Source organism: Herpailurus yagouaroundi, unplaced genomic scaffold (assembly GCF_014898765.1).
Source record: "Herpailurus yagouaroundi ecotype Mexico unplaced genomic scaffold, PumYag 197, whole genome shotgun sequence".
Taxonomy (NCBI): Eukaryota; Metazoa; Chordata; class Mammalia; order Carnivora; family Felidae; genus Herpailurus; species Herpailurus yagouaroundi.
In genome coordinates, this window is record NW_024412428.1 from 17128758 (window position 1) to 17141448 (window position 12691).

General features: G+C 41.3%; 1 long non-coding RNA gene across 2 annotated transcripts in view; it reads right to left on the minus strand.

The window, feature by feature from the left end:
* LOC121012880 (uncharacterized) overlaps nucleotides 1-12340 on the minus strand; it is a 21058-nt gene extending 8718 nt beyond the window's left edge. The window contains exons 1-3 of one of the 2 annotated variants that reach the window (XR_005782374.1): nucleotides 12012-12340; nucleotides 8342-8794; nucleotides 7353-7458 (exon numbers count right to left, since the gene is read on the minus strand). This is a non-coding gene — a long non-coding RNA (uncharacterized LOC121012880). Of the gene's footprint in view, nucleotides 1-7352; nucleotides 7459-7495; nucleotides 8112-8341; nucleotides 8795-12011 lie in introns of those variants that run through there. The other variant, XR_005782373.1, reaches the window with a different exon arrangement.
* Nucleotides 12341-12691: the final 351 nt, after the last annotated feature.

The window sequence follows — 12691 nt, forward strand, 5'->3', positions numbered from 1 at the left end:
GAGAAAGAGGGGTAGAAGGGTTATGTGAGCAAATCATAGCGGAAAATTTTCCTAACCTGGGGAAAGACACAGACATCAAAATCCAGGAAGCACAGAGGACCCCCGTTAGATTCAACAAAAACCAACCATCAACAAGGCATATCATAGTCAAATTCATAAAATACTCAGGCAAGGAGAGAATCATGAAAGCAGCAAGGGAAAAAAAGTCCCTAACCTACAAGGGAAGACAGATCAGGTTCACAGCAGACCTATCCACAGAAACTTGGCAGGCCAGAAAGGAGTGGCAGGATATATTCAGTGTGCTGAATCAGAAAAATATGCAGCCAAGAATTCTTTATCCAGCAAGGCTGTCATTCAAAATGGAGGGAGAGATAAACAGTTTCCCAGACAAACGAAAATTAAAGGAGTTTGTGACCTGTAAACCAGCCCTGCAAGAAATTTTAAGGGGGACTCTCTGAGGGGAGAAAAGACGAAAATATATATATATAAAAATAAATAGCAAAAGCAACAAAAGATTAGAAAGGACCAGAGAACACCACCAGAAACTCCAACTCTTCAAGCATCATAATGGCAATAAATTCATATCTTTCAGTACTCACTGTAAACGTCAATGGACTCAATGCTCCATTCAAAAGACATAGGGTAACAGAATGGATAAGAAAAACAAGATCCATCTATATGCTGTTTACAAGAGACCCACTTTAGACCTAAAGACACCTTCAGATTGAAAATGAGGGGATGGAGAACTATCTATCATGCTAATGGTCAACAAAAGAAATCCAGAGTAGCCATACTTATATCAGACAATCTAGACTCTAAAATAAAGACTGTATCAAGAGATGCAGAAGGGCATTATATCATAATCAAGGGGTCTATCCACCAAGAAGACCTAACAATTGTAAACATTTATGTGCCAAATGTGGAAGCACCCAAATATATACATCCATTAATCACAAACATAAAGAAACTCATCAATAGTAATACCATAATGGTAGGAGACTTCAACACCCCACTCACAGCAATGGACAGATCATCTAATCAAAAAAATCAACAAGGAAAAAAGGCTTTGAATAACACACCGGACCAGATGGACTTAACAGATATATTCAGAACATTTCATCCTAAAGCAGCAGGATATACATTCTTCTCCAGTGTACGTGGAACATTCTCCAGAACAGACCATATACTGGGACACGAATCAGCCCTAACTAAGTACAAAAAGATCAAGATCATACCGTGCATATTTTCAGACCACAACGCTATGAAACTCGAAATCAACCACAAGAAAAAATTTGGAAAGGTAACAAATACTTGGAGACTGAAGAACATCCTACTAAAGAATGAATGGGCTAACCAAGCAGTTGAAGAGGAAATTAAAAAGTATATGGAAGTCAATGAAAATGATAATACCACAACCCAAAACCTCTAGGATGCAGCAAAGGTGGTCATAAGAGGAAAGTATATAGCAATCCAGGCCTTCCTAAAGAAGGAAGAAAGATCTCAGATACACAACCTAACCTTATGCCTTAAGGAGCTGGAAAAAGAACAGCAAATAAAACCTCAAACCAGCAGAAGACAGGAAATAATAAGGATTAGAGCAGAAGTTAATGCTATCAAAACCAAAAAAACAGTAGAACAGATCAATGAAACCAGAAGCTGGTTCTTTGAAACAATTAACAAAATTGATAAACCACTAGCCAGTTTGATCAAAAAGAAAAAGGAAAGGACCCAAATAAATAGAATCAAGAATGAAAAGAGGAGAGATCACAACCAACACAGCAGACATAAAAACAATAATAAGAGAATATTATGAACAACTATATGCCAATAAAATGGGTAATCTGGAAGAAATGGACAAATTCCTAGAAACATATACACTGCCAAAACTGAAACAGGAAGAAATAGAAAATTTGAACAGACCCATAAACAGTAAGGAAATCAAATTAGCAATCAAAAATCTGCCAAAAAACAAGAGTCCAGGGCCAGATGGCTTTCCAGGGGAATTCTACCAAACATTAAGGAAGAGTTAACATCTTCTCTTGAAGCTGTTCCAAAAAATAGAAATGGAAGGAAAACTTCCAAACTCTTTCTATGAAACCAGCATGACCTTGATTCCAAAACCAGACAGAAAGCTCACTAAAAAGGAGAACTATAGACCAATTTCCCTGATGATCTTGGATGCAAAAATCCTCAACAAGGTATTAGCCAACCAGATCCAACAATACATTAAAAAAATTATTCACCATGACCAAGTGGGCTTTATACCTGGGATGCAGGGCTGGTTCAATATCCACAAAACAATTAATGTGATTCATCACATCAATAAAATAAAGGACAAGAACCATATGATCCTCTCAATAGATGCAGAGAAAGCATTTGACCAAATACAGCATCCTTTCTTGATAAAAGCCCTGAAGAAAGTAGGGATAAAAGGATCATACCTCGAGATCATAAAAGCCATATATGAACGACCCAATGCTAATATCATCCTCAATGGGGAAAAACTGAGAACTTTCCCCCTAAGGTCAGGATCAAGACAGGGATGTTCACTCTCACCACTGTTACTCAACATAGTATTGGAAGTCTTAGCCTCTGCAATGAGACAACACAAAGAAATAAAAGGCATCCAAATCGGCCAGGAGGAGGTCAAACTTTCACTCTTTGAAGATGGCGTGATAGTCTATATGGAAAACCCAAAAGATTCCACCAAAAAACTGCTAGAATTGATTCATGAATTCAGCAAAGTTGCAGGATATAAAATCAATGCACAGAAATCGGTTGCATTCCTATACACCAACAATGAAACGAAAGAAAGAGAAATCAAGGAATCGATACCATTTACAGTTGCACAAATACCCATAAAATACCTAGGAATAAATCTAACCAAGGAGGTGAAAAATCTATACACTGAAAAGTATAGAAAGCTTATGAAAGAAATTGAAGAAGACACAAAAAAATGAAAAAGATTCCATGCTCCTGGATAGGAAGAACAAATATTGTTAAAATGTTGATACTACCCAAAGCAATCTACATATCCAATGCAATCCCTACCAAAGTAACACCAGCATTCTTCACAGAGCTAGAACAAATAATCCTAAAATTTGTATGGAACCGGAAAAGACCCCTCAATAGCCAAAGCGATCTTGAAAAAGAAAACCAAAGCAGGAGGCATCACAATCCTGGACTTCAAGCTATATTACAAAGCTGTAATCATCAAGAGAGTATGGTACTGGCACAAAAACAGACACTCAGATCAATGGAACAGAACAGAGAACCCGGAAATGGACCCACAAACGTATGACCAACTAATCTTTGACAAAGCAGGAAAGAATATCCAATGGAATTAAGACAGTCTCTTCAGCAAGTGGTGCTGGGAAAACTGGACAGCGACATGCAGAAGAATGAACCTGGACCACTTTGTTACACCATACACAAAAATAAACTCAAAATGGATGAAAGACCTAAACATAAGACAGGAAGCCATCAAAATCCTCAAGGAGGAAACAGGCAAAACCCTCTTCGATCTTGGCTGCAGCAACTTCTTACTCAACACGTCTCTGGAGGCAAGGGAAACAAAAGCAAAAATGAACTACTGGGACCTTATCAAAATAAAAAGCTTCTGCACAGTGAAGGATACAATCAGCAAAACTAAAAGACAACCGACAGAATGGGAGAAGATATTTGCAAATCACATATCAGATAAAGGGTTAGGATCCAAAATCTATGAAGAACTTCTCAAACTCAACACCGAAAAAACAAGTAATCCCGTGAAGAAATGGGCAAAAGACATGAATAGACACTTCTCCAAAGAAGACATCCAGATGGCCAACCAACACATGAAAAAATGCTCAACATCACTCATCAGCAGGGAAATACAAATCAAAACCACAATGAGATACCACCTTACACCTGTCAGAATGGCTAACATTAACAACTCAGGCAACAACAGATGTTGGCGAGGATGCGGAGAAAGAGGATCTCTTTTGCATTGTTGGTGGGAATGCAAGCTGCGGCAGCCACTCTGGAAAACAATGGAGAGGTTCCTCAAAACACTAAAAATAGAACTACCCTATGATCCAGCAATTGCACTACTAGGCATTTATCCACAGGATACAGGTGTGCTGTTTCGAAGGGACACATGCACCCCCATGTTTGTAGCAGCACTATCAACAATAGCCAAAGTATGGAAAGAGCCCAAATGTCCATCAACTGATGAGTGGATAAAGAAGATGTGGTATATATACAATGGAGTATTACTCGGCAATCAGAAAGAATGAAATCTTGCCATTTGCAACTATGTGGATGGAACTGGAGGGTATTATGCTAAGTGAAATTAGTCAGTCAGAGAAAGACAAAAATCATATGACTTCATTCATATGAGGACTTTAACAGACAAAACAGATGAACATAAGGGAAGGGAAACAAAAATAATATAAAAACATGGAGGGGGGCAAAACAGAAGAGACTCATAAATATGGAGAACAAACTGAGGGTTACTGGAGGGGTTGTGGGGGGGGGGTGGGCTAAATGGGTAAGGGGCACTAAGGAATCTACTCCTGAAATCATTGTTGCACTAGATGCTAACTAATTTGGACGTAGATTTTTAAAAATAAAAATAAAATAAAAAAAGGTGACTGTGGCAGGGGCATCTGGGTGGCTCAGTTGGTTAAGCATCCAACTCTTGATCTCAGCTCAGGTCTTAATCTCAGGGCTGTGAGTTCAAACCCTACATTGAGCTCTGTGCGGGGCGTGGAGTTTCTTTAACAAAAAAGAAAAAAGAAAAATGGCAGAGTGGACTAGGTCTTGATTTACAAGGAATTACAAAGGATCAGTCCTTCAAAAGAGTAATAAATGCCCAAAAAATATTAAGGGTAATATTAAGGGTGGTATGTAATCTAAACACTGTGTGGGATCACATATGTTGATCATCTATGCCAGCTTTGCTGGTACAGTTATGATTTTATAAAATTCTATTTTCTCTAATAAAAGATTTCTATTACTGACTGACTAAATGGGATTGAGGCATATTTTACAAGAATTAAGTAACTTCACACACACACACACACACACACACACACACAACCTTTCCCAGTTGGTGTGCCCTAATTTGAGATTTGGAGAATATGATCACCATGTTTATAGAATTCACGATAGATGCCTTACAATTAGGTATATGTTCCAAAGTAGACTTTTTGTTTTAAAAGTGAGAACTTGCACACGAACACCCCCAGTGTCTTAGTGCGACTTATTTCTCGGCCCCTGCCTTCCTCTGAATCACACCCTCTACCTCTCTAAAGCTGAACGTCTGTTGAATTAGGCAGAGGGAGCAGCCTCAAATGTCACAAGAAAGGTTAATCGATGCTTGTGGGGCTACAGGTTAACCTATGGAACTAAGCAAAGAAACGAAAAGTAAGAGATGTATAATAAAAGCGTGTGGGAGAACTAGAGTATGTCCCCAGTTTTGCTTGCCCCCCCCCCCAATTCTGGTCCCTCCTTAATAAGAGTCATTACATGTAGGAGTGGGTCTCTTAGGGGAGGAGGTCTGAGAACTTAGGAAGAACACATGGGGACAAACTTATTACAAGGCATGGAGATCGAACTCTGGGTGGTCCTCGCCTGAACCCCGCGCAGCCCTGTGGCGCTTAAATGGAACAGATGCCAAGGAATAGCCCAGGCAGAAATGGCTTCCCCACATCTTATTTTCCGTGAGAAATTTTCCATAACGTTTTCCAGTTTTCCTCCTAAGATGGACAATGTGTGGCGATAGTAGGGCCCAATACTCACGAATCCACCATGCCCACCCCCGTGGGACACCTTGAATTACCATGTTTTAAAAGAAATAGCATTCTTCACTTAGATATTTAAAAGATTTTATCTGGAAAGGGGATAGGAAAAAAATCAAGGAATGAAAAGCAATCTATATTAGTAGTTTCTCAAGTATATTCTATTTTGGGAAAATGTATTTTACACCCTCTTATTTCAAATAATATTGCATGTGAGCATAAGAGACGCTCTGAGATATCCTACAGTTAAAATGATCATCCTCAGAAATAAAAAAAAAATGTTTCTTGTGTTAACATACACTTAATGTAAAATTTACCATCTAACCATTTTGAAGCGCGTGGCTCAGGGGTATTAAATACATTCACATTGTTATGGAGCTGTCACCACCTCCGTCCCCAAAACTCTTTCCATCTTGTAAAACTGACACTTGGTACCCATTGAATACTAACTCCACATTCTCCCTTCTCCCTGGCAACCAACGTTTTATCTTCTGTCTCTGTGATTTGACTATTGTAAGTACCTCATGTAAGTGAAATCATACAGCGCTCGTCCTTTGGTGCCTGGATTATTTCCTTTAGCACGATGGCCTCAAAGTGCTTCCATGTTGTCACCTGTATGAGAACTTCCCCCCTTTTTATTGCTGACTAATATTCCACTGTGTGTATAGACCCCATTTTGCTTAGCGGTCATCAGTTGATGGACACATGTTTTAGCTCCTGTGAACACGGGTGTGCAAATATCTTTTTGACACCTGGCTTATAAATTCTTTTGGGTGTATACCCAGAAATGGATAGACTTGGTTTTAATTCAACATTTCCCAATTGTTCGCTGCAGAACCCTTCAGTTTACATTTAAATAAAACAGGACCCTGTTGATATTGAGCCTCTATTAACACACAAGAAACGCATGTTCTCCAGCCCCCTAGTTAGAATGTCAGTCAGATATGTCACTTTTTTTTTTCTTTAGAAAAATAAACAACCTCCTTCTCCATATACAGCTTTCTATACAAGGATGCTTTAGCAGATAAGCTCACTTCTGAAGTAATCGGATCCTGAGCGAGAGCCAGGCCACCAGCATGGAACTGGACATGTGAGATCACCAGAGCAAAGCACTCTTGTTCAGAAGGGAGGCAAGCCCAGCTCCCGTTGCTGGAACCGAATGGTTTTCCCTGCAAGGGTGGCACTTCTACTCCAATTCCAAATGTGACTCCTTGACAATTTATAACTGAAGGCATCGGTTTCCTTTTCTGGGGGGGGTTTATTATCTAGCACAGGTGCTCTATCTTTATTGCCCATTTGCTATTGAATTATATTTCATAACTTTTTCTTGCCAAATGACTCCTAAACATAAATTCTCAGTACGTTAACACTTCACCCCAAGTCCTTCGCAGCAATCTGCAGAACACGTGGGTGCCGAGACTCTCAGTAATAAAAGGAAAGCTGCTAACGTAGGACATAATCATATATTTTAAAGGAGCAGATGGATCGCAGCCCCAGTTCTGCAGGAAGTGGGGTGTGCTGACCTTCATGGTTTACTCCCTGGACTTTCTAGAGTCAAATGTTACTTACCACCAAACAGATCTCTTTCGTTCCCTTTGTGTCCTGAAATTCTCCCTGGTTCCAAGTTTCCTGGTATTTGAGGTGAGCTTCTCCTAGGGTTTCTTCACTGTCCACTCTGCAATTGCCAAGCCAAGGAAACATTAGCAAAGGGGAGGAGTAGAGAGGTCTGTGCTGCAGCATGGGAAGCAGGTCTGTGAAAGGGGAGCACAGCAACACCAAGAACTGATCCCTCAAAGAAACTGGCATCTGTCGGGGCTGCTCCAAAGGGTTGTCAGGGTCTTAGTGAGAGGAGTAAGCTCTTCCCTGCACTATAGACATGCCATCTCCATAACTGTGCTGGACACCAGGGCTTCAAGCTAGCCTGTGGAGAAACTACCCTCCTGAACGCATGGTTCATTTCCTGCAACATGGTTCCCTCCAGACAGCCAGGACTCCTACCCCGAGTCCCACCTCCTGGAGGGCCCTGTTCCGGCCATCTTTCAGCCAGGCTTCTCTATGGGGGACAATTCTGTGCCATCCCCTGCTTCCCCACCCCACGCTGTGTACCAGGATCATGGGGTTCCCCATCCAGGGGCTCAAGTCACTGCCAGCCCGCAAGGAGCTCTTCCGTGGAGATAGTCTCTGGAGGACCCATTTGTAGACCTGAGAGGTGGCCAAGGAGCGGCTGCTTGCAGGACAGGAAGAAGCTGGGTTTGGACAGAGCTTAGACAGGCTGGTAGGAGTAGGACGCACACTCATGGGTGAGGTAACTTGCAGCGAGGGACAGAGCTGAAAGCAAGAGGAAAGTGGGAGCAGGTATACATGTGTCCTCTTGCCCCCAAGCCCTGCAAATGATGGAGGTGGACCTGCTGCATCCATCCTATTAGGCATCATAGGACACTGGCCAGGAGACATCTCCATACACTAAAAAAAGGCCTCTTTGCTTTGCTGGATACAGTAAATAATTATTAGCCCGTAACGTGTACTAGACTCTGTGCGAGGAAGTTTACGTGCATTACCTCCTTGAATGAACTCAGATGTAGAAGGACTACTATCGGTCCCATTTTACAGACGAAGAAATCGAGGCCAATAGAGGTGAAGTAATTTTCCCAAGTTAACACAGGTCATAAATGGGGGGCCGAGGTTCAAACTCCAGAATGAGATCTCTATGCTGGGTGAGTGACGAGAAGCAGAGAAGGCTGAACAGACGCAGGCAAGGGTTTGGCTCCTGAGATGGGGGTCATCTGTAAACACCTTGGAAGGAGTCAGGGAAGAAGAAGAAACACTCAGAAAATGAGCCGGCTTGGAAGGGGGAGAAGCGAGTCAGAGGCCCAGGACACATTACTGCCAAGAGCTGGGGGCTTTGTGGAGGCTGGATAAAAATACCAGCTTCTCCTCTGAGCAGAGCCCATTCCACCCACCGATGATCTGAAAGCAAATTCTCCAGCTCATTGCACAGCACACCTCACGACCTGTCAGAACAAAACAAAAACAAAAACAAAAACAAAAACAAAAAAGGGAAGAAAGATTCACATTTTAGATCTAAGTAAATAGTTGGCCCTAAATGTTTGTAGTTCGAAGGTAGAACTGGCCCGCCCCCCCGCCTTTTTTTAAACTAAAATATAACTGGAAAATCTAGGAAAGGCCCTTGTCGTGGGCACTTTCACACAGTCCAACAGCTGACGTTTGTTTTTGCCTGTTGTCTAGTGTGTAGAAGCCCTGAAGGATGTGTAGGGCTGAAATTTCCGCAAGAGAACTTACAGCCACCAGATCGAGGCACTTAGGGATAAACGTCTTGGATGTAAACCATTTAATAAAGAACTACGTTTTTTATTAAGGTCCGTTTAAAGTCCGCTTGTCAACTTTTAGGAGCAATGAAAAGTAGTGAAAAATGACCACATTGGTTTAAATGTATCTTCTACTTCTTTCTTAATTGTGGAGGAGGCTTTTAAAGCATCTGTGTGTAAATGAATGAAGACGCCACCATTTTCCAAATACGGAAGTTGTAGGACAATGAATGAGCAGAGGGAACGGAGGTAACATGGGTGCTGCATGTAACAAAAATGAAGCACAAAGTGCCTCATACTCTCTCGTTACTTTGCAATTTTGCTCTCGATGTTATCTTGTCCCTGTTTGTTCTCCATTAATGAGATCACTATCAAACACTCTTTCTTCCTTCTCTGAGTCAATCGTCTGACCCTACCTCTCTTGATAGTTGCTAAAAGCAAAAGTAACATATCCAGAGGAGAAAAATAATTTGTTTTCAGAATAAGAAATGAATTCAGCAGGAAAGAAGGGGCACTCATTGAGCATTTCAGTGGGCCTGCTGGCACCTGACCACTGACAGAAGATTCTAGATCTGTCTGTCCTTCGGAGCACTGTTCCTCACCAGAGGCACTTTATATATGTTAGTATTTTGTAAGCCCCACAACACTTTACCTGGATTACTATCCCTGTTGTACAGTTAAGAAAATGAAGACTCATTGGTTAATATATTTTTATTTCATGATAACTTTAATCTTCTTAAACTTGCATTTTATTTTAACATTAATTTTTCAAACATACCAAGGCCTCAAAAGCGGCTTGTTAAGGTGCAAAAGTAGGGATGAAAACAGAAACATTAATACTCCAACTCAGAGTAACTTCACGATAAAGAATAGTGGGGACATCCTCAGTGTAAATACAGAATTTGACTCTGCCTGTGTTGGGACAGTGAATCTGTAAATGAAGATTTTTCACAAGCATCCAAGGAATGACAAATATCTGAACGTTGAATTTTATTGGATTCTCTTTTTGTTTAACAGGAGTCCTTAGCACGTTTTCTTTTAAGAAACCTTGTTATGTTATGACGTTAACCACTGATGCTTTTCCGTCACTTTTCAAATAAAGAAAAATTGCTTTTATGATAAACCAAATGAGTTGCTCCAGAACTTTCCAGCGCAAAGCTAGTGCTCTTGTTGCTATACGTAGCACAGTCTAATGGCGCACGGGCTTTGAGAGTAGATGACCTTTTGTAAATCCCAACTCTGCCACTTACTACTTTTGTGACTTTGGGCACATTACTTTGTTTACTTTTTAATTTTTTTTAACGTTTATTTATTTTTGAGAGACAGAGTGCAAGCGGAGGAGGGGCAGAGAGAGAGGGAGACACAGAATCCGAAGCAGGCTCCAGGCTCTGAGCTGTCAGCACAGAGCCCCGCGCGAGGCTTGAACTCACGAGCTGTGAGATCACGACCTGAGCTGAAGTCGGATGCTTAACTGACCGAGTCACCCTTGTGCCGTGGGGGCACATTACTTTGGACACAACGTCTCTTTACTCCCCTTCCTTTACGTGTAAGGTGGAGATAGTATTTATCTAATATTATAGACTTGTTATGACGGTGAAATGCATGTACAGAGCTAAGCATCATGCCTGGGACATAGCAAAGACTCAATGAGCACTAGCAATCATCAAAGACAAAGAAAAGTCCAAATCCATAAAGGGTTCTCAGCATCACACTCTTCGTGAATACACAGGTACAAATGATAATAATTTTGAACTCGGAGAAATTAACCTGTTATTTAACAGGTTGGTGAAAGCTTTTATCAAATGGAGCCATGGATACTGCACACGAGGAGGAGGACAATGACTACTACACGTGCTGCTGGCATAAACTTTGCAAATGGACGAAGGTGTATGTCATATGATAAGGGATTATCTGGTCTGTGTCCCAGGTTCCTGAGATGGAGCTTGTAACCTTTTGAAATGTCCTGAGTGATAGGAATATTTGTCTTATTCATGGTGGGCCCATTGGGTCCCTCCATAGTTCAGGGATGGGGACTGGCCCTGCCAGAAAGACCTACCACATAATCAAATGTTGGGGCTTTGAGCCATGTGATATTAGAAGCACCTCCTAGGAAGAGAGGGAGGGCTGGAGATCGAGTTCAGTCATGTGCCAGTGGTTCAATCAGTCGTGCCTATATGACGAAATCCCAATAAAAAACTTTAACCATCGAAGCTTGTTTGGGATTTTTGGTTGATGGGCGCTGGTTTACGTGCCAGGACAGTGATATTCTGATTTCACAGGAAAAGGACATGGAAACCCTGCATTCAGGATTGTCCCAGATCTTGCCCTATGTGCTCCTTCCTTTGGCTGGCCCTGATTTGTGTCCTTTGTAAAAAAAACTTTGATCATAAATATAGAGCTTTTCTGAACTCTATGAATTGTTCTGGCAAATTGTCAAAACTACGGAGTCATGGGAACTCCTGAATTTGTAGGCAGTTGGTCAAAAGTCTAGGTGGCCTGAGGACTCCGAAACTTGCAGCTAGCATGTGAAATGGGGCAGTCTTGTTGGGGACTCTGAGCTCAACCCCAATGGAGTGTGCATTAACTCTGGGTAGTCAGTATCAGCAATGAGTTGCCATATTGTACCGTAGAAACAGATCTTGGCATATGCACGCTATGTGTACTGAATAGAGGGGCTTGAGGATTTTTTTGACCTATTCGACACTGAAGCGATGATTCAGAAAAGGAAAGGTTTTTTTAGTTAAGGATTCTTTTATGAGTATGATTCTTTTACAGGATAGACTGGAGGAAATGTGTTAACATCAGTAATGTCAAAGAGTGAGCTAAGGGCTCAGCGAGGAAGGGGCTCTGTCACCATCCACTGAACACTTGCTCAGTTGTCAGTCAACAAATGACTCCTCACCTTCATTCCATGGTGATGATGACAGGGACAATTGTAAGGCAATCAAATCAAACCCACAGAAGAAAGGTACTTTCAGTCTGTTGTGCAAATAGATTGCAAGCCTACTTCTCATTCTGAAATTCCCTGACTGTCAAAGGAGAAGTTGCTCACATCAGCCTCTGAAATTAAAGTAATGATAAAAACCAGCTCATAATGACACTTACAAGGCCAGCAAAAAATATTTATATGGTTTCATGAAGCTAATTCAAATGTCATAGCTCAATAATATATCAAGAACTCTGAAGAGCCCAAACCTGTCACTTCAGAGGTGAAATTTCAAGATGTTACTTCTGAAGATATGATATTAGGATTTTATAAGAAAGCCAATATATGATAGACTATATATCTATATATATATATCTATATATATATATATATATAGTTGATAGTTATTGTTGTTGTTGTTAAAGTAGGCTTCATGCCCAGCATGGAACTCAATGCAGCTTGAACCCATGACCTTGAGATCAAGACCTGAGTTGAGATCAAGAATCAGACATGTGGGGCACCTGGGTGGCTCAGTTGGTTAAGCGTCCAACTCTTGATCTCGGCTCAGGTCATGATCTCACGGTTCATGAGTTTGAGCCCCACATCGGGCTCTGTGTTGGCAGTGCGGAACCTGCTTGGGATTCTCTCTCCCCTCT